Source organism: Schistocerca gregaria, chromosome 4 (genome assembly GCF_023897955.1).
Source record: "Schistocerca gregaria isolate iqSchGreg1 chromosome 4, iqSchGreg1.2, whole genome shotgun sequence".
Lineage (NCBI taxonomy): Eukaryota > Metazoa > Arthropoda > Insecta > Orthoptera > Acrididae > Schistocerca > Schistocerca gregaria.
The window spans coordinates 29,223,861-29,249,547 of NC_064923.1; the positions used below are offsets into that span (position 1 = coordinate 29,223,861).

The window sequence follows — 25,687 nt, forward strand, 5'->3', positions numbered from 1 at the left end:
CCTCTCCGCCTAAGGAGAAATTTGACAAAGAAAAACCATCACAAACCAAAACTGTTTGAATGTACTGCTCCATACGAGAAGTGTGGGCCCTTCTGTTTGATCACTCAGTCTACTCAGTACATTAGTGTACCAAATATAATGTTTCTTGTATTTTCCTTCAACTTGGGCTGCAGTTTCTAATGCTGAACTATGATTTCAAATTTTTCTTTGTATAGGAAAATCCAGTCTTGCCCAGTTTCTCACACCACTGCTGAAATCACTGATATAGTATCCATGGTATTGAGAAATGTCTGAAAGTAATAAAATTGATCAGAGTTCTGTGGCTCAGTGGAATCCCTATTAAATATTATAATTACCTTGAACAAAAAAACTGTACCCAGTGGGAGGATGGATGGACAGGACAGGGTAGTGGTGCCCCCCCCCCCCCTCGTGTCAACTTCTGGCATGCATTCTGTTCATGGGTGTCACCTGTGCTTTCATCCATTGAATAGAGACAGCTTTTTGTTCAAGGGATATACAGTATATTAAGGATCAAATGGGAGCTAACACTGCTGTAAATTTTGCATAGAGTCTGACAGGGATACCATCAGGTTTTAGAGCCTTGTTTAATTTGGCAATTTCAGATCTTTCTCAGTGCCTCTGACACTAATTTGTAGATCACTTATGTTGGCAGTAGTGGTCCTTGAGCATCTGCCTCTCTAAATGAGTATTTGAGAATTGAGTTCAGTATTTTTGCTTTTGCTTTTGCTTTTGCTTTCCTATCCTGAGTTTTGCTATATGTCATCCATGAATGTCTCGGCACTAGCTATCTTGCCACTGACAATGTTTTCACATAATCAGAATTTCTTTGAGTTCTGTGATAAATGTTTCGATGAGATTCTTCTAAAGTAGTAATTGGAGGCGTCACTTACGGCCCTTTCGACAGCCAAACATGTTTCAATAAGCATCTGTCTAAGGCTCTATAATCTGTTTCGCTCCTATTATGCAGTAATCACTGTTTCTATAGAAATTTGTTCAGAAGGACTGTATACAACAAATATGCTGTCCCATTGTCAACTGTTCTGTTACATTGGTTACCTACTCAGGGCTCAGTAAACTTGCAAATTTGAGCCACATTTCTCTACACCTCCTACCTAGAAGTAAATATTTGTGTTCCTCACTCAACTCGTAACGTGTAACAATTAGCGGGGATATGAAGTGGAATGGTCATACAGGCCCAGGCATAGGGAAACCAGGTGGTCCACTTCAGTTCATTGGTAGGTTACTAGGAAACTGCAATGTGTCTACAAAGGAAATTGGTTACATAACATTTTAGCAGTCCATCCTAGAGTATTGCTTATGCATGTGGGACCCACAGAAAATAGGACTTAACGGGTACTGAAATTGATGATAATGCTAAAAAATCGGAACTGATAAACATTTACAGATATACACCAGCTGTTCCTCTAAAGCCCACATACAAACCAGCCTGTAGGAAGTGTGAGGACAAACTTAGACTAATTACAGAAAACATAGCAGAAGGAAAGTGATTGTTCTTCCCATATTTCATATGTGAATGGAATGAGAAGAAATACTAATAATGCATGAGACAGTGGGAACTACTCTCTGCCAAGCACTTCACATCATTTTGTAGAGCATGGATTTACATGTAGTACTTGAACTAAATACCACACACACTGAGCTTAACTATATATGACACCCTGCAGAACAGTTCACTTTACAACACAGGCCAGTTCTGCTACAGACACAACTTTGATTTTAATGGTAAGGTCTCTAAATTTTACCTAAATTATAATGCAATAATCAGAAATTGGTATATTCACATACAGGAGGTTTATGCAATGGTAGTTGTGTAACTGAAGAATAGGAAGAGAGAATGTTTTGGTGATACTTACTGTGTTAACAGCAGAACTGAGTAATATTCATTTATTTCTTGTTCTAGTAGTAGGTACACTAGTGGCATCTGTGGTTGATGCAGACGGTGCATTCATTTGGCTTGTGTTTACAGGTTTCAAACTGTTGTTACTGTCTTCAGTGCAGGAACTGGTTTCACGTTGCTCTGCATGCTACTGTATCTTGTGCAAGTCTCTTCAGCTCTGAGTAACTAATGGAACCTACATCCTTCTGAATCTGTTCAGCATATTCATCTCTTGGCCTCCCTCTATGATTTTTTACTCTCCACACTTTCCTCCAGTACTAAATTGGGGACACCTTCATGCACCAGAATGTGTTCTACTAACTGATCCCTTCTTCTAGTCAAGTTGTGCCACAAATTCCTCTTCTCACAGTTCTATTCAGTATCTCCTCATTAGTTATGTAATCCACCCATCTAATGTTCAGCATTCCTCTGTAGCACCACATTTCAAAAGCTGCTATTCTTTTCTTGTCTACACTGTTTATTTACCATGTTTCACTTACATACATGGGTACACTCAATACAATTGCCTTCAGAAAAGACTTCCTGACATTTAAATATATACTCGATGTTAACAAATTTCACTTCTTCAGAAATGCTTTCATTGCCACCACCAGTCTACATTTTATATTCCCTCCACTTCGACCATGATCAGTTAGTTTGCTTCCCAAATAGCAGAACTTATATACTACTTCAGGTGTCTCATTTCCTAATCAATTCCTTCAACATCACCCGGTTTAATTCAACTACATTCCATTATCCTTGATTTGCTTTTGTTGATGATCATCTTATATCCTCCTTGAGATGCTATCCATTCTGTTCAACTGTTCTTCCAAGTCCTTTGCTGTCTCTTGACAGAATTGCAATGTCATTGGTGAACCTCAAGGTTTTATTTGTTCTCCATGGATTTTAATTCCTACTCCATATTTTTCTTGTTTCCTTTACTGCTTGCTCAATATACAAATTGAATAACTTTGGGGATGGGCTACAATCCAGTCTCACTTCCTATGAAACCATTGCTTCCCTTTCATGCCCCTCGACTCTTGTAACTGCCCTGTATTTTACCCCTGCCACCTTCAGAGTTTGAAAGAGAGTATTCCAGTCAACATTGTCATAAGCTTTCTCTTGGTCTACAAATGATAGAAACATAGGTTTCCCTTTCCGTAACCCATTTTCTAAGATAAGTCGTAGGGTCAGTATTGTCTCACATGTTCCAGCATTTCTACAGAATCCAAACTGACCATCACCGAAGTCGGCCTCTACCAGTTTTTCCATTTGTATGTGAAGATATCGTGTTAGTATTTTGCATGACTGATAGTTCGGTAATTTTTGCACCTGTCAAGACCTTTTTTTCTTTGGGATTGGACTTATTATATTCTTCTTGAAATCTGAGGATATTTCATCTGTCTCACACACTGTGCTCACCAGATGGTAGAGTTTTGTCATGGCTGGTTCTCCCAAGGCTATCAGTAATTCTAACGGAATGTTGTCTACTCTCGGGGCCTTACTTCAACTCAAGTCTTTCAGTGCTCTGTTAAATTCTTCGTGCATATCATATCTCCCACCTCATCTTCATCTACGTCCTCTTTCAATTCCATAACATTGCTCTCAAGTACATTGCCCTTGTATAGACCCTCTGTATACTCCTTCCATCTTATTGCTTTTCTTTCTTTGCATAGGACTGGTTTTCCATTAGCTCTTGATATTCATACAGGTGGTTTTCTTTTCTCCAAAGGTCTCTTTAATTTTCCTGTTTCAGCATCTATCCTACCCGTATGCTCCATGTCCTTACATTTGTCCTCTAGCCATTCCCACTTAGCCATTTTGCACTTCCTGTCAATCCCATTTTTGAGACGTTTGTATTCCTTTTCGTCTGCTACATTTACTACATTTTTATATTTTCTCCTTTCATCAGTTAAATTCAATATTTTTTGTGTTACCCAAGCATTTCTACTAACCCTTGTCGTTTGACCTACTTATCCCCTAAAAACTCATTGGAAGAAATTGTGATTCTAGTAGAAAGCAACTAGTAAGGTAATGTTTAAGTAGACGAGGTTACGATTTGAACTCGGTTGTAGTTATTTTAAGTTATCACGAGATTTTCTTAAATCCTTGCTGGTGGTACCATAGAAAGCTCCATAAAATACTGCATATGCCAAGTGAAGGTATGGGAAGTGATAAATTCATGGGATATTGCAAGTGCATGGTGGGGCTTATGTCTCATTATTGTTTGCATGTTTCAGTTACTCATTGTGAAAGATTAAAGGTACTGTGCACTACTCGGGAAAACAAAGTTGTCACTCGGCGCGGTGGCTGACGGGAGCTACTGGCAATGGGAAATACCTTTACGGCCGCTCCAATCAGCCACCGCGCCGAGTGTCAACTTAGCGCATGCAATGGTTTTAGGGGGTTTAGGAATTTTTCAGTTGAGAATAACTCCTGTTTTATGTGTAGTTTTGTCTACTTTTATAGGGTCAATAACATATTTGGTGGAAGATTAACCCTGTATTCGATGAAGTGCTTATATTTTTGTATACTGTGTTTACAATTCATGTATGGTACCGAGGTCATAGTCCGTAAGTCAGAAATTTTATTTGTTTGACCAGTGTTTGATTTCAGTTTGTCATTCAATCAAGTTCCTGTATTTAATACGCGTAAACAATGCCATTATTGATTCGCCTATGTAGTGCACACGTTTAGTGAACTAATTTATTACAGTTAAAAAGCGTACAAGTGACTTAATAATTCGTATGGTTTAAGGCCGTATCTAGGTTGTCACAACTCCAACATGAACTATGATAATTTTGTGCGATTAATGTTCCATTTACAACAGCATTACGTTTTTCAAAATTTTGTTTAAGTTTAAGACCTTGTATAGTCTTAAAATCGACTGAACATACAATTGAAACGTCTGAAAAATGTCAACCGTTACTGCATTTGTTATCAATAACAGAACATCAAAGAAAACACGAGTAACAAATGGGACAATAGTATATAAATTTCTTGCAGACGTTAATATTCCTTGTCGTTTCCCTTCAAGTGGCAATGTGATCTTTGGAAGTATCGTTAGTTGTGATCAACACAAAATTTCTGGTTACAAAATCTGCCGTCTGATATCCTATTCCTGTAAGTATTGGATGTTTTCGTGATACTGCCAAACATTTCGCATCTATGTAATACACGATGTGTCGGTAGCAAATCTTGGAGATTTTCGCACTTCACTTCCCATTACGTCTGCGTCCATACTTTTAGGCAGATGCTAGCCGATTCTTCTTGAACACGTAAAGCAGTTAATTCCTTAATGTGTGTATATTTCATATCCTGGATAACAGAGGAATTGTGGATTACACTAAAGACACCTTTGCTTCTAACTTGTAAACAACAGTTCCTCTGAATTACCCCCGATACTGGAAGTGTTAGTAAAATACTACATTCATCAAAAAAAAAGTGATGTTAACATAACTTGTCGATGGAATGCAGTTAATATTCTTTCGATGAACGCTAGTGACAAACCAAATGTTTACTGCTGATGTCGGCCTATTAAATTCCATTTATTGTTATGTTTAATTCTCCACAAATAAAACAATATGACGCACAGAATATTATTGCTTCCTAAATACCTCGCTAATCAATCAGTCAAGCAGTAAAACGAGTCATACCTTTACCTACTACTGTAGCATCATTCTACATCTAGGCCTACATACATACTCCGCTAGCCATCAAAAGCGGTGTGTGGCGGAGGGCACAACTCGCGCTAAAGTCATATTATCCCCCCCTCTGTTACACTCGCGTATCGCGCGAGGTTAAAACGGCTGAATGAATGCCTCAGTACGAGCTCTAATGTACCTTATCTTTGAATGGTGATCATTGCGCGATTTGAAAGTTGGTGGTAGTATAGGCTCTACATCCTCGGTGAAGATCGGATTTAGGAATTTAGTGAGCAGCCCCTTCCGTTTAGCGCGTCGTCTATCTGCAAGTGTAACCCACTTCAAACTTTGAGATTTGTAACGTTCTTGCGATGCATAAATTTTCCAGTCACGAATCTTGCCGTTCTTCTTTGGACCTTCTCAATCTCTTGAATCAGACCCCAATGGGAAGGGTCCCATACAGACGAACAATACTCTTTATGACTGGACGAGCTAAGCCGGTCGTTATGGCCGAGCGGTTCTAGGCGCATCAGTCCGCAACCACGCTGCTGCTATGGTCGCAGGTTAGAATCCTGCCTTGGGCATGGATGTGTGTGAGGTCCTTAGGTTAGTTAGGTTTAAGTAGTTCTAAGTCTAGGGGACTGATGACTTCAGATGTAAGTCCCATAGTGCTTAGAGCCATTTGAACCATTTGGACGAACTAACGTATTGTAAGCTATTTCCTTTGTTGAAGGACTGCATCGCTTCAGGATTCTACCAATAAACCGCAATCTAGAGTTTGCCTCGCCCATTACTCGTGTAATCTGATCATTCCATTTGAGATCGTTTCGAATAGTCGCACCCAGATACTTGACGGGTGTTACCGCTTCCAAAACTGGGCATTTATTTTGTACTCGTACATTAATGGGGATTTTCGCCTTGTTTTACGCAGTAGGCTACATTTAGTAATATTGAGACATGACTGCCAGTCATTACACCACGCATTTATTTTCTGCAAATCCTCATTGATTTGTTCACAACTTTCGTGTGATACTACTTTCATGTAGACTACATCATCATCGGCAAATAGTCTTATGCTGCGGTCAATACCATCAACCGGATCGTTAATGTAAATCGTAAAAAGCAGCGGACCTATAATGTTGCCCTGGGGCACACCTGAAGTTTCGCTTGTCTGTTGAAGTCACCCCGTTCAGGACGACATAATGCTCCCTGTCTGTTAGAAAACATTCTATCCAACCGCTTATGTCATCGGATAGACAATAAGCGCGCACTTTTTGGAGCAAGCGACAGTGCGGAACTGAGTCGAACGCCTTTCGAAAGTCGAGAAATACGGCATCAACCTGGGAGCCGGTATCCAGAGACTGTTGTGTATCATGCACAAAGGGAGCCAGCTGTGTCTCGCATGACCGCTGTTTCCTAAAACCGTGCTGGTTTCTGCAGATGAGCTTTTCAGAGTCGAGAGAGATAATTATGTCTGAACACAAAATATATTCCATGATTCTACAACAAATCGATGTCAGTGAAATTGGCCAGTAATTGTGTGCATCCGATTTTCTACCCTTTTTTATAGATTGCTATGACCTGGGCCTTATTATAGTCCCAGTAGTGAGAACGATCTCAGACACAGACTAGGCAGTGCTGATATTGACTGTGGCACTATGCTTCATGAAAAAAAGACTGTGTTCCAGGGAATGGCTCAAAATGAAAGATTTAGAAGAAAAATTTAGATGAAAATCTGCCAAAGGAAATATTACCCTCGGAACCAGTGGCGGCTGCTTTGTAAGAGAACGTTAACATTTCGGCACCTTGCGGATTTATTCGTTATTTTTCTTCGAACGGTGTTAAAACGTGAGATAGATGCTGAAAGATAACGGCACTTACATCTATCGCACTAGTTGTCCTCTAGACTCAGCGAAATTCGGCAACAGTCACGACCACACCTCCAATTGAGCACATTGTAATGACCTTTCGCTCATGCGCAACTCGCGTGATGTAATTGCCTTACGGGCAAATACATACAGAGTCGTAAACAACATGCTCGATTCACTACGTCACAGCTAGTCTTTGCCACTCGTCTAGAAGTTTCCGTCAGTGCCGCCAGATGGTGGGATACTGTGGCCGACGTTTATCCCCGTTCCTTCGGTATATGATAGCGCACTCCACGGATATGCTGATTCGCTCACTATATACTGTACCGAAATTAGATTGGACGTTAGTATTTGTTAAAGTTGTACTTACAGTAAACCTATTTTGTGAATTTCTGAATGAGTGATGGTATATTAAGTTATGAAGTTTATCATATAGTAAACCATTGAAGACGCTGAGAATCATAAGGACCTAAAACACATGACCGTCGATTGTGAGACTGTAATATTTATTCATGCTCGTGAAATCTGTTGATTCTATGGCGAGTCAGGTTTGTCTGTAGGCCCACATTGCGTATATGAAAATTCACAAAGAGTTGTAGCACTGGTTTCTCTGATATTCACTGAAATGTGGGATTTACGGCGGTCTTATGGGTGCGCCTCATTTGTATTCTAGCCAAGTGGCTTGAGTTTAATCATTTCCACAAACAGCACTTGGCGTTTAGAGTTGGTTGTTTACTGGGCTGGAATCGGCTTTCGTGCGCAGTGTAAACATTAACTACGTTGAATCTGTTTTAAATGCTAACAGAAAAGTAAAGCTGAGAGGACGGGTCGTAAGTCGGACTTCAGTAGCTCAGTTGCTAGAGCACTTGCCTGCTAAAGGCAAAGGTCTCGAGTTCGAGTCTCAGTCCGGCACACAGCTTTAATTTGCCTCGAAGTTTCAAGTCAGCGCACACACTGCTGCACACTGAGAATCTCATTTTGGGGACAGAAACGTAAACTACCAGGAAACGTTAGCCGCAAAGGATATAGGGCCTACGAGAACGATTTTGAGAGAGTGACGATATCAGATACGCGTGACAACAAGTGAACATTTAACAAGAATCTCTTAGGAATCTTGTACATTTCTCCGAAAAAATGGAAAAGCACGAAAACTACCACTTACACAAAAATGCCAAATGGAGAGTTGCGAAAGCTTACACATTGTCTCGTTTTTGCTCTAAACTGTACTTAATGATGTACAAAATAACAAAATTCCACAAAACAATACCTTCGCTTGTCAAATAAGTTATGCATATTATTATTATTATTATTATTATTATTATTATTATTATTATTATTATTTCTTCCCTTTCCCAGACGTTATGTCTGGTTAGAAATGGAAAGTGACGCTGACCTTGATCAAGCGTGACTTCCTTTTAACTGTACAGTATATGTTAGATTGCATTTAGGAACTTTCGGGTAATTGAGCATGTATCAATAATTTCACATTTCTGTAGTTGTATATATACGTTTGGATGTAGCTGTATTGCGTTGATGTACTGGTGGATATTGTGTGATATGACTCCTGTAGTTGATTGTATAATTGGTATAGTATATATACGTTTGGATGTAGCTGTATTGCGTTGATGTACTGGTGGATATTGTGTGGTATGACTCCTGTAGTTGATTGTATAATTGGTATAATGTCAGCTTTATCCTGATGCCACATGTCCTTGACTTCCTCAGCTAGTTGGATGCATTTTTCAATTTTTTCTCCTGTTTTCTTCTGTATATTTGTTATATTGGGTATGGATATTTTGATTAGTTGTGTTAAATTCCTCTATTTATTGGTGAGCATGATGTCAGGTTTGTTATGTGGTGTTGTTTTATCTGTTATAATGGTTCTGTTCTAGTATAATTTGTAGTCATCATTCTCCAGTACATTTTGTGATGCATACTTGTGTGTGGGAATGTGTTGTTTTATTAGTTTATGTTGTATGGCAAGTTGTTAATGTATTATTTTTGCTGCATTGTCATGTCGTCTTGTGTATTCTGTATTTACTAGTATTGTACATACGCTTGTGATATGACCTACTGTTTCTATTTGTTGTTTGCAAAGTCTGCATTTATCTGTTGTGGTATTGGGATCTTTAATAATATGCTTGCTGTAATATCTGGTGTTTATTGTTTGACCCTTTATTGCAATCATGAATCCTTCCGTCTCACTGTATATATTGCCTTTTCTTAGCTATGTGTTGGATGCGTCTTGATCGATGTGTGGCTGTGTTAGATGATACAGTTGATTGTCATGTAGTGTTTTCTTTTTCCAATTTACTTTTTTCGTATCTGTTGATGTTATATGATCTAAAGGGTTGTAGAAGTGGTTATGAAATTGCAATGGTGTAGCCGATGTATTTATATGAGTTATTGCTTTGTGTATTTTGCTAGTTTCTGCTCGTTCTGTAAAGAATTTTTAATTGCCTACCTGTCCATAATGTAGGTTTTTTTATGACGTTAAATCCCCTTCCTCCTTCCTTTCTGCTTAATGTGAATCTTTCTGTTGATGAATGTATGTGATGTACTCTATATTTGTGACATTACGATTGTGTATGTGTATTGAGTGCTTCTAGGTCTGCGTTACTCCATTTCACTACTTCAAATGAGTAGGTCAATATTGGTATAGCATAAGTATTTATAGCTTTTGTCTTGTTTCTTGCTGTCAATTCTGTTTTCAGTATGTTTGTTACTCTTTGTCTATATTTTTTCTTTTAGTTCTTCAATATTTGTATTATCTATTCCTATTTTTGTCTGTATCCTAGATATTTATAGGCATCTGTTTTTTCCATTGCTTCTATGCAGTCGCTGTGGTTATCCAATATGTAATCTTCTTGTTTAGTGTGTTTTCCCTTGACTGTGCTTTTTTTCTTACATTTGTCTGTTCCAAAAGCCATATTTATATCATTGCTGAATACTTCCGTTATCTTTAGTAATTGGTTGAGTTGTTGATTTGTTGCTGCCAGTAGTTTTAGATCATCCATGTATAGCAAATTTGTGATTTTGTGTTGGTGTGTTCCAGTAATATTATATCCGTAATTTGTATTATTTAGCATGATGGATAGTGGGTTCAGAGCAAGGCAGAACCAGAAAGGACTTAATGAGTCTCCTTGGTATATTCTACACTTAATGTGTATTGGCTGTGATGTGATATTATTTGAATTTGTTTGGATATTAAGTGTGGTTTTCAAATTTTTCATTACTATGTTTAGGAACTGTATCAGTTTACGATCTACTTTGTATATTTCCAATATTTGTAGTAACCATGAGTGGGATACACTATCAAAAGCTTTTCGGTAATCAATGTGTGCGTAGTGTAGCGACCTTTGTTTAGTTTTAGCTTGATATGTCACCTCTCCATCTATTATCAGTTGCTCTTTACATCCTCGGGCTCCTCTGCAGCACCCTTTTTGGTCTTCATTTATAATTTTGTTCTGTGTTGTATGTGTCATTAACTTCTGTGTTATGATTGAAGTTAATATTTTGTATATTGTTGGTAGGCATGTTATGGGGCGACATTTTGCTGGGTTTGCTTTGTCTGCTTGATCTTAAGGTTTCATATAAGTTATTCTTTGTGTAAGTGTATCAGGAACTGTGTATGGGTCTGCAATATAACTGTTAAATAATTTAGTTAGATGTGAATGTGTTGAGGTAAACTTCTTTAGCCAGAAATTTGCTATTTTATTGTGCATAGAATTAATTGCTTGGGTGACTTCATGTTGCAAAATTATCACTTCAGGCATTTGTGGTATCATCTCGTATGTGTCTGTTTCTGCTTGTATCCACTGTGCATGTCTGTTATGTTGTACCGGGTTTGACCATATGTTGCTCCAGAAGTGTTCCATGTCTATTATGTTTACTGGAGTGTCTATTTTAATGTGTGTGTTATCTATTGTCTGGTAAAATTTCTTTTGGTTTGTGTTGAATGTTTGGTTTTGTTTCCTTCTATTTTCACTTTTTTTGTATCTTCTAAGTCATTTGGCCAATCCTTGTAATTTCTGCTTCTTTTCATGTAATTTGCTCTATCACTTCTTGTTGTGAGATTTTACCTAACCTTTTTAGTTTTTTGTCTGATATTTCATTTCTTAAAAATTGTGTTAGCTGTCCAATTTTTTTTCTCAGTTTTTCTATTCTGATCTGTAGCCTGTGTTGCCATGTTGATTTTGTGGGTTTCTTCTGTGTGTTGGTTGGTTCTGATCTCTGCCTAGTGTGTATATTTAGTGTAGTGAGTGCTCCTATATAAACCAGTAGTTGTAACTCTTCCATAGTTGTATTTTCATTTATTTTATTGTGTAAGGTTGTATTGATAGTTATTGTTGTTTCGACTTGTGGGTTATTTGGCGGTCTATGCAAGAATGGTCCAATGTCTGTATTTGTGTTTTTGTATTCTATATATGTCAGCTGAAATTTTTCTTCTATATCTAACATGTGTGTCACTTCGTGTTCTATTTGTGCTTGTTCTGGTGGTTGTCTTAAGATTTCATTTTCCTCTCATTGTTTAATTGATGCGTGTTGTTCTTTGTTTGTTTGGTCTGGGGTGTTTGAGTCCAATACTGCTTCTTCTGATTGCACATTATTTTGTTCCAGTATTTGTTGTACTTGTTGTTTGATGTTTTCTAATTCTGACTAGGGTATCCTGTTATTTTTTATTGTTACACAGATCTGATCAGCTAGTCGTTGTTCTGTTAAAAATTTTAATTCTGGGTATCTGGTTATAAATGTTGTGTCTGCTTTGGATCTGTGTCCAGTTGTGTTGGTTCCTACGTTTGTTGCTTGGTAATAACAGAACATGAGGTGTCGGTTAACTTCATCTGACCATCTCATCCTCTGTCTTTGTTTTCCTTCTAGAGTGGTTGCAGGAAACATGTCCTGCAAAACATCTCTATTTGGATTTAAATCGTTTTCCGTGTGGCCATCAGTGTCGTTGCCATTGTGAACGGGCATAGGGTTCAAGCATCGGCCCTGACCATGACAGCGCTTGTCCGAGGCGTCATTAGTTCTGTCCTGAACCAACTAATCACACTAAAAGGGGGTTAGCCCTATTAGTGGTTTGTTCTTTTCGTCGCCTTTTACGACTGGCAGAACATACCAGAGGCCTATTCTTTTCCCGGTACTCCACGGGGTTTATTATTATTATTAATGATGTTATTGGCAGTGGCTGTAGTCGTATAAATGTGCTGATAAGAATAAGTGTTATACAGTGGATGCTATTAATTTCACTCTCTCAAACTTATCTGAATCTAAAAAATTGCAAACGCCCAGTATACTCACGAGCCGCTGCTGCTCGGAACCCATTGATTACAACGTTTTTGAATGGACAATGAAACTTTTAAAAACTTGTTAAGGCTTTCCTAAAAGAGCAAAATTTTCTGTCAAGTTCGCTCTTATCCAGCCACGGATGTATCAAAACAAGCCTGTACAAATACCATGAAATCTTATCCTTTACGTATGTGTTGTATTTTAGCATTAGTGGGAATGGCTACAAATGCAGATAAAGCATTTCTAGTAGCATGGAGAGCTGTATTAATCCGATTGAAGACCATGACAACATTGACCCTGGCACTGTGTTTAAAGAAGTAAACGAGATGCTGGTCCAGGGAATAATTTACAGTGAGAGCAATATACAGCTGAAAACCAATTAATGGAAATGTTACACTCAGAACCTGATGAGTACATCAACTTACTGCTCATGGACATTGAAATGTTTATTAACTTATTTAGTGATACTTCGCCCTCACATTGAAAAAGAAGACACAAGTATGCGAAAATACCGGGTGATCAAAAAGTCAGTATAAATTTGAAAACTGAATAAATCACGGAACCACGTAGATAGAGAGGTACAAATTGACACACATGTTTGGAATGACTTGCGGTTTTATTAGAACCAAAAAAGTACATAAGTTCAAAAAATGTGCGACAGATGGCGCTTCATCTTATCAGAACAGCATAACAATGTAAGACAAACTACAGATGTTCTTTACAGGAAATGCTCAATATGTCCACCATCATTCCTCAACGATAGCTGTAGTCGAGGAATAATGTTGTGAACAGCACTGTAAAGCATGTCCGGAGTTATGGTGAGGCATTGGCGTCGGATGTTGTCTTTCAGCATCCCCAGAGATGTCGGTCGATCACGATACACGATACAGGTAACCCCAATGTCATGAATCGCACAGACTGAGGTCTGGGAATCTGGGAGGCCAAGCATGACGAAAGTGGCGGCTGAGCACACTATCAGCACCACACGACGCGCGCAAGAGATCTTTCACGCGTCTAGCAATACTTTTTTTTTGGTCCTAATAAAACCCCAATGTCATACCAAGCATGTGTGTCAATTTTTACCCTTATCTACATTATTCCGTGGTTTATTAAGTTTTCAAATGTATACTGACTTTTTGATCACCCGGTACATTCTCTTCTACTTGATCCTCTAATGACAGTTCATTAAAATACCACAACTTGGGAACATATAGTCCACACCGCGCAGTGAAGAACCGGAGAACTTCGATTTCTTTTATTTCATTCCACTTCCTCTTGCGTGTTAGTGTATGCGTAAAATACACACATCAAAAAAAGTTTTGCATCACCCCGGTTCCCAGAACTCCCGAAGATAGACGATGACTGTGGATATTGTATGACACCGTCCCTTTGACTGTTCAGAAGTGTCACTAAACCCACCCAAACATGTAAACAAGCATACGTCAGCAGCGCCTATTAGATGGAGGGCGTTCGACAGCCGATCAGTTCCAGTCATTCCAGCAGGATGGAGGTACACGGCTCGTGTTGTCTGTAGTTCAGCTATGCCTAGACGGTCAATACCTCGGTTCGATCGCGTCCGCATTGCTACTTTGTGCCAGAAAGGGCTCTCAACAAGGGGAGTGTCCAGGCGTCTCGGAGTGAACCAAAGCGATGTTGTTCGGGCATAGAGGAGGTGCAGAGAGACAGGAACTGTCGATGACATGCCTCGCTCAGGCCGCCCAAGGGCTGCTACTGCAGTGGATGACCGCTACCTATTAGAGATGGGCCGTTCGTGAGCTAACGGGTCCAAAGAAACCGTTCTTCAAGATGAACGGAATGAGCGAGGAAAGAATTCTAAGGAATGGTCTTTCATGGTTCACATCGGTCGCGGCTCTCTAATTACAGTTCCCGTGAACGGGAAACGGTCGGTCTCGTTCCCGAATGGCATGTCGGCCGGTCTCGTTCCAGCGTCGGCCCCTTTCCCGCCTGTCTCGGTCTCGCTCCGCCGTACTCGTCTTTCGCGTGGCCACTCGTTGCAGTTCCACTGCCGACTGCTCATAGTTAGTTCAGTATCGAGTTGTTCGTTTCGTTCGCTTCACGCGTCCTTTATAGATCTGTTTCAAAACTTTTTTTTAACTTTCGTATTCTATTCAGCGTTCACGACCGGTAATTAAAATGTATTTTATGATTACAAAAATTATATAAAAGTTACGTGGCATGTAATACATACATCTTTTCAGGTAACAAAATGGCGTACCAGCTTACTTCACTATTTCGATAAACAGCAGAAGAAATACTTGTAAAAAGGAAAGATTTTTTTGGTTATTACACATTCAAAGGACGTCGGCACGGCGCACAAGAGTTGCCATTTTCCATCTTTTTTGATCCACGATAAAACAGCATGTTCATTGTTATGGAAGGCAGACCTACTTACAGCCGAATGAAGCCCGCGCTTCGTAATCAAGTGTATGGTGTCATATTTTGTAAAGAGTGTGTGATAACTCCTACGATATTATTTTTGTGGTACAGGGTGGCGCACGAAAAATCGGCTCCGAGCACTAGGCTGCTCATTGTCGCTTACCAATCGTCATCTGTTGTTTCGAAGTTATTTGCATTAGCTTATTTGTTATTTCTTCACTGCGTAATTATATGTTTATCTATTCTGCTCGTAGCGGTCAACAAATTGCGCGTAATTGGCGAGCAGTTTGTACTCGGGGCCAGTTTTTCGTGCGCCACCTTATATTATTTCACTGCGATCAGACACTTAACGCTACAGTTGGCTAAATGAGATGTATTGCAGAGCCACGAAAATTACATGTGTGTGAGAATTCTGTTATGAATAAAAACTCTGTACCCCATGGGGGGAGGCAAGAGCCCCCTCTTGGCGCCTTCCATCTTCAGGCATCTGTGCTATTAATTTTCAGTTTTTCATGAAAATCATACACCAATCACAATGAACGGTTAACGAGTAAAAATGAACGGTTCCCTAAAAAGAGCGATCACCAGCGAACTAGTTCCCAAGGATGAACGACTTTGCCCGTTTCTACTACCTACAGATTATGGCCCGGTGGAACCCTGACAGCAACGTTACCATTTTGAATAATGCTTTCCGTGCAGCCACAGGACGTCGTGTTACGACTCAAACTGTGCGCAATAGGCTTCATGATGCGCAGCTTCACTCCCGACACCATGCAGCGCGGTCCAGATGCCGAACGGACCGCTCAGGATTGGCATCATGTTCTCTTCACCGATGAGTGTCGAGTACGCCTTCAACCAGACAATCGTCGGAGACGTGTTTGGAGCAACCCGGTCAGGCTGAACGCCTTATATACACCTTCGAGCGAGTGCAACAAGGTGGAGGTTCCCTGTTGTTTTGGGGTGGTATTATATGGGGCCGACGTACGCCGCTGGTGGTCATGGAAGGCGCCGTTACGGCTGTACGCTATGTGAATGCCATCCTCAGACCGATAGTGCAACCATATCGGCAGCATATCGGATATCGGCAACGCATTTCTCTTCATGGACGACAATTCGCGCCCCCCCCCCCCTTTCGTGCACATCTTGTAAATGATTTCCTTCATAATAACGACATCGCTCGACTAGAGTGGCCAGCATGTTTTCCAGACGCGAACGTTATGGAACATGACAGGGATAGACTGAAAAGGGCTGTTTATGGACGACGTGACCCACCAACCACTCTGAGGGATCTTCGCTGAATCGCCGTTGAAGAGTGGGACAGTGTTGACCAACAGTGTCTGGATGAACTTGTGGAGAGTATGCTACAACGAATACAGGCATGCAATAATGCAAGAGGACGTACTACTGGGTATTAGAGCTACTGGATGTGTACAGCAATCTGGACCACCACCTCTGGAGGTCTCGCTGTACGTTGGTACAACATGCAATATCTAGTTTTCATGAGCAATAAAAAGGGCGGAATTAATGTTTATGTTTATCTCTATTCCAATTTTCTGTACAGGTTCCGGAACTCTCTGAACTGAGGTGATGCAAAACTTTTTTTGATGTTTGTATTTTGTTCATAACTTCTTCATATGTAATATATGGCTGGGAAAGATGCGATTCCTCTGCCAGTTTGGTAACGGTCAGTGGTATTCTGTTTTCATACTTGATCGTAGTTTCCATAGTTGTGGAAACTCGCCATACAGTGAGGTAAATCGTAATAAAACAATTTTTCATTATACGTTTGCTGCGGAACATGACACAGGCAACTTCTGCCAAAACTTATCGTGAATCACAATACCTCACAAACTCGTCAAACACGACCGATACCCGACAGATACGTCGAACAGCACATGATCAAATATTTGGCAATAATAATTAGGTTTGACAAAACGTTTGATTTTACAATGAAATCAATGCAATTAAATGAATGCCCTTAGTTGCATACAGGCGTTGATATACGTCAACGGGGGCAGTTGAAAATGTATGACCCGACCGGGACTCAAACCCGGGATCTCCTGCCTACATGGCAGAGGATCTATCCATCTTTCTTTCCAGTTTGTTCCTTGTTGTTCGTTGTGTTTCATCGTCACATGACATCCGTTGAAGTTCGTTGTTGATCACTTCAGTTTTTTTTATTACAGAGACCAGCCTGCTCTCTGACTGAACACACTGAGCCACCATGACGGCTCCATCTGAGCCACCGAGGTTACAGAGGATAGTGCAACTGCAGGGACTTATCTCTGGCACGCCTCCCATGAGACCCACATTCCCAAATTATTGTCCTGCACTATATTCGTAGTGCCCCTGCCCATTACACTCATTACTTGCGGCTTTATTGATTCCCATAAGAGTTCGGGCAATGTATGTGCATCTGCACAGAAGATGGCCAAATGGCCGGTAAGCGTTAACTCTTACGGGAATCGGTAAAGTCGCGAGCAATGAGTGTAATGGGCAGAGGCACTACGAATATAGTGCGGGACAATAAGTTGGGAATGTGGGTATCACGGGAGGCGTGCCAGAGATAAGTCCCTGCAGTCACGTTATCCTCTATGTCCTTGGTGGCTCAGATTGATAGAGCGTCTGCCATGTAAGCAGGAGATCCCGGGTTCGAGTCCCGGTCAGGGCACAAATTTTCAACTGTCCCTGTTGACGTATATCAACGCCTGTATGCAGCTAAGGGTATTCATTTAATTGTATTAATTTCATTCTAACGAGCTGCATGGTCACCGATGGTATCTGTTCTTTCGGATATGTCTGAAAGAACAGATACCATCATCAGATACAAAAATTGTTTTCAGTATTTCGTGTAATTATTGCCCAAACTTAAAAATTCCGCCACAATATACTTAATAACAGGTATAATCTTACGTTAAAAATTCAACACAAGAAGGCAAGGTTTAAAGTCGGAAACTCTGTATTTGTCTCAGTCAACAGAACTGATGGCACGCAAATGCTTGGACATTATTCATCCACTATTTGAGAATGAGAGCACATATTAGCGACTTCAAACTAATCTTAGACATAATTTCAAATCTTTCTGAAACTTTTTCTCATTGACACCCCCTCCCCACCACGAAATAATGACAGGAAAAAAGTATTATGATGAGTGTACAGACCTCCGATTAGTCAGTCTGCATTAGTCTGTACGAGTCTGCATTTGTCTGCACCAGTCTGTACTAGTCTGCATTTGTCTGTACCAGTCTATAGTCAAGTTTCAGTCTGCACCTAATAAGATTATCGTATTCCTGTACATAGCCATGAAGAGAAATGTATAGACACTTTGTCAAGTAACAGAGATATGTGAGAATAAGATTAACGTACCAAGACCAAAGGAACTACAGATTGTCAATCATAAACAGCATCCAGAATCAAGTTATGTAATGTCTATGCTTTTTATTATTTTAATAAATGTGTGTGAAAATTAATGAAGTTCTGTTTAAAGTTGGTCACTGTCAATTTGCTACTCTAAGCGTGCAAGTGGCATTTCTATCGTCTGACCTAACGGCAGAAGATAAACACGCCACAATAAGACCACGAGACATATTGCTGACACTCGCCTACTTCATTAGAGTGACAAGTCAAATAATCTGATGGTGTGTGTACCGAAGGTCTTACAGTGCGCATACCACACTTCTTTACTGCTAACTCTGTTCGCACAGTATCCTCATGTACCACTAAATGTATCTGAAAAATTATACCATTGTATGACTCATAGTTCAGGAGATATGAAGTAACAAAGGTAATTGCTTTTCTCTTTGGCTTCTTCTACATCGTTTCTAAAAAGTATTTTTTCCAGTAAATATTCGCTGTAAAACATTTCCCTTGCACTGGAATCTGTCGCTGTTTTGAAGTGATCATGTAGTAGCAGCACAATGAATTTTTATTTTTTCAGTTCACTAGTATACTTTTTCCTGTGCAGTGATATGTTCACAGTACATTTTCTGGTCTGCAGAATAGTGAAATTTGGTTGTGATGGTCTGAAATAACTCTTTAAATGCCATTTCCTTTAATCCAGGCAGCTACTCTACTGCAGACAGTGCTGTCTGAAAAGCACCTTATGTTTACTTGATTATGTCCCTTTATGATCTAATTAGAATTCCAGGAAACATATGTATACATTTCCATGACCAGTGATCCTGGTCAGACAGCATTGGGTCAACTGAAGTCATCTCATAGTTCCAAATTCAAATGGTTCAAATGGCTTTGAGCACTATGGTACTTAACAGATGAGGTCATCAGTCCTCTAGAACTTAGAACTACTTAAACCTAACTAACCTAAGGATATCACACACATCCATGCCAGAGGCAGGGTTCGAACTTGCGACCGCAACGGTCGCGCGATTCCAGACTGAACCGCCTAGAACCGCTTGGCCACTCCGGCCGGCATAGTCCCAAGAATTTAGATTTGTAATCACTGTGTCAAGGCAGGCATCGCCTCTGCTTAGTAAATAGTTTCCTTCATAAGGTTCATAAATTCTCTCTCCGTAGTACTATCTTTACCAAAGTGATCACTGAAACCACCAAACAATGCAATTTCTGATTCGAAGCGCAATAAGTAGCACAGGCGAGATTGCATTTGTATGAGAAAATTTTCGAAGTTGCCATTTGGAAAATTGAGTACTGATACGACAATTACATTACGATCTAATAATTCCGAAGAAGCCAATTCTAAATCTAGGTCCAAATAGAAGTCAATTTCTGTAACATTGGTGTGGTAGATAACCAGCAAAGGAATCAGTTGTTCTATACCAAGCACGTACCAGATTTAGGTATTCAATGCAGTTGTGGTTCTCAACTTCTTGTGCTGATAACTAATGTTCACACAGATACAGTTATCTGACTTCACATCTTCTGTAGAGAATGATAACACGCACAATTGAATTCTAAGACATTGTACATGGACACTGCTTATGACTATGGGAGTGACATTTTGTGCAGTTTGTGATCCCTTTAAAGTTGGTTGCTCTTATTTCACAGGAATATGGGTCATTCTCTTATATCAACTATTGTTTTTGATCCTCCATTTAGATCTGACATTTCCATATGTAACATAATTCTGAGGTAATGAGCCTACATTCTAATAGGTTCTTAGTAGTGCACTCTTGTACAAATGTTTGTGTCCTTGAGCTACAGTCACAACACATTTTTTCCCTTCAGTACTCTCAAACGTTTTTGCTTCATTTTCAAAATGTACGTTTCTTTTGCTTTTCCCATGTACTTCTTGGAAAGCTGCCTCTGAAGTTTTTGCAAAATTTTCATGTGTGACGTCTGCAAGATTGTTTGGACTATATAAATCGTAACATTTGCTTTATTTCAGTTTCATTCGATTATTTGCTATTTGCGTCTGGTGCGTATATCACAGTAACGGCGTGTTTTTGTTTAGTTGAAAAATTTGTGTCACTGCACAATTTTTTTTAATTTCGTTGAATTGTTTCCTACTTGCATTTGAACCGTAACCTTTTGTATCGCTATGTCGTTGGCTATCTGGTTGAGGAAATCAAAACTGTTATTTTCAGGTCGTCCAGAGAACGCAAACGTCAATAGCAGATTCAGTATACGAGGGTTGGAACTTAAATAGTGGCAACTATTTATTCACAACCGATACAAAAGAGATACATGTTTGAACCTGTTACTGTCTTTCAAAGTAGTCACCAGCGTTGTGTAGAACCCGTTGCCAGCGATGTGGAAGGCGTAGTATACCGTTAGCAGAGCCTGTTCTATTGATGGTGGGAATGGAGCGGTCTACTGCCTGTAGAATCTCTGGAACAGTTCTGAAGCGAATGCCACGAAGTGGTTCCTTCACCTTCGGGATCAAATCAAAGTCACAAGGACTTAAGTCCGAGGAGAATGGTGGATGGTACAGTATTTCCCAGTCCCATCGAACGAACAGAGCAGCCACAGCTTTCGCTGTATGCGCCCGCGCATTGTCGTGCAAAGTGATGGGTGGATTGCGCAGAAAGTGTCGCCGCTTCTTTCGTAAAGCTGGTCTCAGGTGATGCTCCAAAAATGAACAGTAATACTGTGCATTCACGGTCTGCCGTGGAGGTACGTAATGCGTTACGATAACACCATCACAGCCGTATACGAGAATCACCATAACATTAGACCGCCCCATTCGCACCATCAACAGAGCAGGCTCTGTGCAAACATGTAACTCTTTTGTATCGGTTGTGAATAAGTAGTTGCCACTATTTAAGTTCCAACCCTCGCATCTACAATAAAATATTTATAAGAGTATACAGTAATATCTGTATTGTTACATATTATTTGTCTATATAACACTTGTAATTTTTGACGCAATCTATCCAGCCTTGGACGGCGAGTGACACAAACGTGGTAGTTTATTACTTCTTCAGTACTAACTTAATTGGTAAACACGCTTTGCCAACAATGTCTACATGTGTCACTGAATGTAGCTGCAAAATTATACCACTGTACGATGCATATTTCAGAAAATATGTGGTCATAAACATTTAGATACGTGAAAAACTAACTTTTGCTTAAAATGGAGCGCAAATTACCCAGTTTCTATTTCTCCAGTGTTTCGTTATGAGAACATTTTGTGACTTACAACAAACTTTAAGTGTGATTTCAAACCTTCCTTAAACTTTTGCTCATGTACTTGCTTGAAGGCAAATATTTAACACATTCCTTTTTTCTTTCACCCTGTTTCTGTTCACCCAAAATCCTAAATAATTCTGGAATAGATAATACGTTTTCGAGTGACAAACCAGGTAGGCCATTCCATTCTAATGCTAAATTGCTGATCTAGTCATCGAATTATTACGCATTAACATGAGATTGTCAACCTAGTCTCTCAACGCTGGTGAAACCTCTGACATTCTGGTTTGTTTTAATGTTTTGCTGGAATATATGTATTGTGGAAACAGCAGAGTGCTTCTACCCGATCCGTGAAGTGATTAATGTGAATAGAACATTGCGAATTAAGGGCGATTCACACTTGACGGAACAGAGCTAGGCGAAACGTCACGTCAGAATAATCGACAATGTACGAGTATTTCGAATGGCGATATTGACACAGGCCGTCAACGGTACTGAATGGGCAAGAAAGGAATGGAAAGGGACGGCACATTCAAGGATTCTCAGAAAGAAAGTTTTGACGTTGATGGTGGTGTGGGAAACTATCGTATATTAACATCGGATATTATCCCATTTTCGCCCCCACTCATTCATGTTACGGAAGTGAACTTCGCACTTTTTCATCCTCTTAGTCTTTATTTTATTACTATGCTTTGTTTTCAAGACAAATTGCAAATGTTGATTTACAACTTGGATATTTTTTCTGTCGAGTTTTCTTGATAAGTGACACCAGGCATCTGACAGTGAAAAATGGTTTGAGCTTTAAGCCAATTCACCCTGGCTGACACAGCACTTTCACGTCACAGCACCATCATCCCAAGGTGTACCATGAAAACCACGATGAAACGAAAAATGGAGATCTGTGTATGGCCCTGTATTGGGAAGAAATGAGCTTGGGGGCCACATTGTATCTCATACCTTCGTGTTTTTGTCTACACCTCTTATATGTATTCTGCTTTGTGATGTATGAACCCCCACAACCTCCTGTCACATACACCATCCTTCCATAAATTTTAGTTGTCCTGTCCTATATCCTGATGTGCTTTACTGTACAAAATATGTGATCTTCAGGACTAATAATAAATAAATAAGTAAATAGGTAAATAAATAATGAACCTTGGGCAGATGATGTTAGCTGTCAAAACTTTCTTTTCGATGTGCCTTGACAGTACTGTAACATGAGGTGATGTGAGGGGACGGCCAGTGTGGATTTCGCCGTTTGAAAGGCGTTGCAGAATGTTTTGACGAGACGTGAATTACCGTCCAATGTGAACTGGCCCTCACAATAACGTAACGGAACTGATGCCAACATTGTGAGTAAAAGAGAATATAAATTGACAAACAATTTTCATTAAATAATCTTTTGTTCAGTGAAAAAGTCAGCTTTATTGAAAGAGAAAAAAAAAACCTGTTTATGAAGTTATTTTCTGAGTAGGAAAAAATGGATAAGGTAAACGTTTGTATGTATATATTTTTGCTAGCAAATAAACGGCGTTTTGAGATGCTTCAGTTTTCAGCATTCCCCCACACAAAACTGATCAAAAACATCCCTTATGAAGATTGCTTTTGCCATTAATAAACTTTATTGTTCCAAGTTCTTAAATCCAATACTGTATTCCATCACGTATGGTATCTCATAACCAGTGCTGTATTCGTAACAACAATAGTGGGTGGGCTCACCTGAGGAAAATGCCGTACGCCGGAGTATCAGTCAGACTGCTACGTATATAGATTAGCCTTCTTGCATAGATTGCTCTCAGCATGCCTATGAGCTTTGATCCATACGTTGATGTAATCCTTGGGTTTCCAGAGATGTAGCAGAGGCTCCACAATTGAACCAAACATTAACGGTGAGACGTGGCAAACGAATTCGGCAGTGTTGTCATAACTAAGTTCATTGTGCTGAAGCCTCTTTCACAGTCCGATGTGCTCACAGGGAGTGTATCAACGCAAATAAAAACTAGTTTCACGTTTTCAGAAATGTTCTCACCACTGTTGTCTGTATAATATCTGAAACCGTCTCGTAGATTTGGATGAGAAAGAAGAAAATGGTCACACACTTTCCTTAGATTTTCTTCCCCTTCTAACCACGGACTCACAATATCATAGGGCACTTTTTTACCATCCAAAAATCTACCTCTTCCATGAAGGATTTGAATCTTGCATTATCATTCGATATTAGCCTTTGCCTCAAATTGTCGCTTAAGTTCTGTCAGAACCGTTTCCTTTAATTTGCGTGGTTATTCTGCTCGATTCTTTTCTGCGAACCAATGGAGCATCTTTGAAGCACCCTTCTGAAATAGTTTTCTCTGCTTCCTTCAAGCAAGCACCTGGTATTTCCGTCAGTTGTTCAGTGGTTGTTATTGACCTTGAAGTTGCCATATATGATGAGGAAATATGAACACTGTCCTTTTGGAGGTACTGTGAGAGGAGACTAATCTCTTCAAGAACATTAGGAAACACAGCAATGTTGCTCACGAACTTAGGGCTTGATAATGTTTTTTGCAATTCCTCAAACTCTTCCCTTACATTGTTTTCTATTCATGTCATTCGAACATCTATTGAAATGAGCATTCAGAGCCTGGTAGGATTTCCCTACTGCTTGCACTGCTGTAAAGCCTGTAGCCACCCAATGCACTGAGATTACTTTAGATATCTTCTTACGTTCTGCGCTTGACCCTTGTGCAACAGCTGACAGTTCATGCCGGTTCTTTGGAGACTGGTGATACAACGCATACAGCTCGTTAAAAAGAATTGTATGATTCAGATCAGGAACCTGTTTGAATGCATTGGCAATCCCTAAATCAATGGCACAAACAGTGTCATTTGCATAGTTTGTTGTACTTCTTCTTAAGTCGTTCTAAAACACCTGAATTCGTGCCTAATATCACACTAGCCCCATCACTGCAAGCTCCAATCATTAATATGAAGAAATACCATGCTTCAAGAGACATTTTAGAAATTCTGCTTCTACTGTTTCTGCATCTGTTCCTTTAAGTTCAATAATATCCAAGAAGAAGGTATTCACACAACCATAACTGATTTCAGACCTTAAACACACTATCAAAAGTAACTGTGAAGCAACAGATATAGACTCATCATTGAGTACAGAGACTTTGGAATTCTTAGATATTTTGTAAGAACAGAGCTGCTTCCTCAAAGTGTCCGCAATGCAGTCTATGATGTGTTAACTATGCAATGTTTTGACCACTAGGAGACCATTTTGAATTTGCAGATCCACAAACTCTGAAAGTCTAAATATGGTTTATTAATTTCTGCCACAAAATATGCTGTCCCCGCCGGCCGCGGTGGTCTCGCGGTTCTAGGCGCGCAGTCCGGAACCGTGCGACTGCTACGGTCGCAGGTTCGAATCCTGCCTCGGGCTTGGATGTGTGTGATGCCCTTAGGTTAGTTAGGTTTAAGTAGTTCTAAGTTCTAGGGGACTAATGACCACAGCAGTTGAGTCCCATAGTGCTCAGAGCCATTTGAACCATTTTTTATGCTGTCCCAAAACACTTTCCTTGTACTTTCAAAAATGTCTTTCTGCTGTTCAGCTACAAGATTTTCCTGGAACACTGTCTTGTCTTTCCTTGTCTGCATGCTGTGGGCTTCGGAGTCCCTATATTTATGAAATTTGTTTTCGCAATGATGTTAACTGAGCTTGTTTACTTCCACAAACTGGACCCACCGAAATACTATTCCATTGTTTAGAATATTCAAATGTGTGTGGATTCCTGAGGGACCAAACTGATGAGGTCATTGGTCCCTAGAGTTACACGCTACTTAAACTAACTTATGCTAAGAACAACACACACAGCCATGCCCGAGGAAGGACTCGAACCTCTGGCGGGAGGGGCCATGCAATCCATGACATGGCACCTCAAACAATCAAACCACGTGGCCACTTTGCGAGGCATTCCATT

The 25,687-nt window shown here is 39.9% G+C and overlaps 1 protein-coding gene across 4 annotated transcripts in view; it reads left to right on the forward strand.

Annotated features, from left to right (window-relative positions):
- Positions 1–4,868: 4,868 nt before the first annotated feature.
- Positions 4,869–25,687, forward strand: part of LOC126267965 (testis-specific serine/threonine-protein kinase 3) — a 176,776-nt gene continuing 155,957 nt past the window's right edge. For 2 of the 4 annotated variants that reach the window (XM_049973307.1, XM_049973306.1), the window contains exon 1: positions 4,899–5,041. The gene's annotated coding sequence lies outside the window, so the exon portion shown is untranslated. Of the gene's footprint in view, positions 5,042–25,687 lie in introns of all 4 variants that reach the window. The other 2 variants (XM_049973304.1, XM_049973308.1) reach the window with 2 other exon arrangements.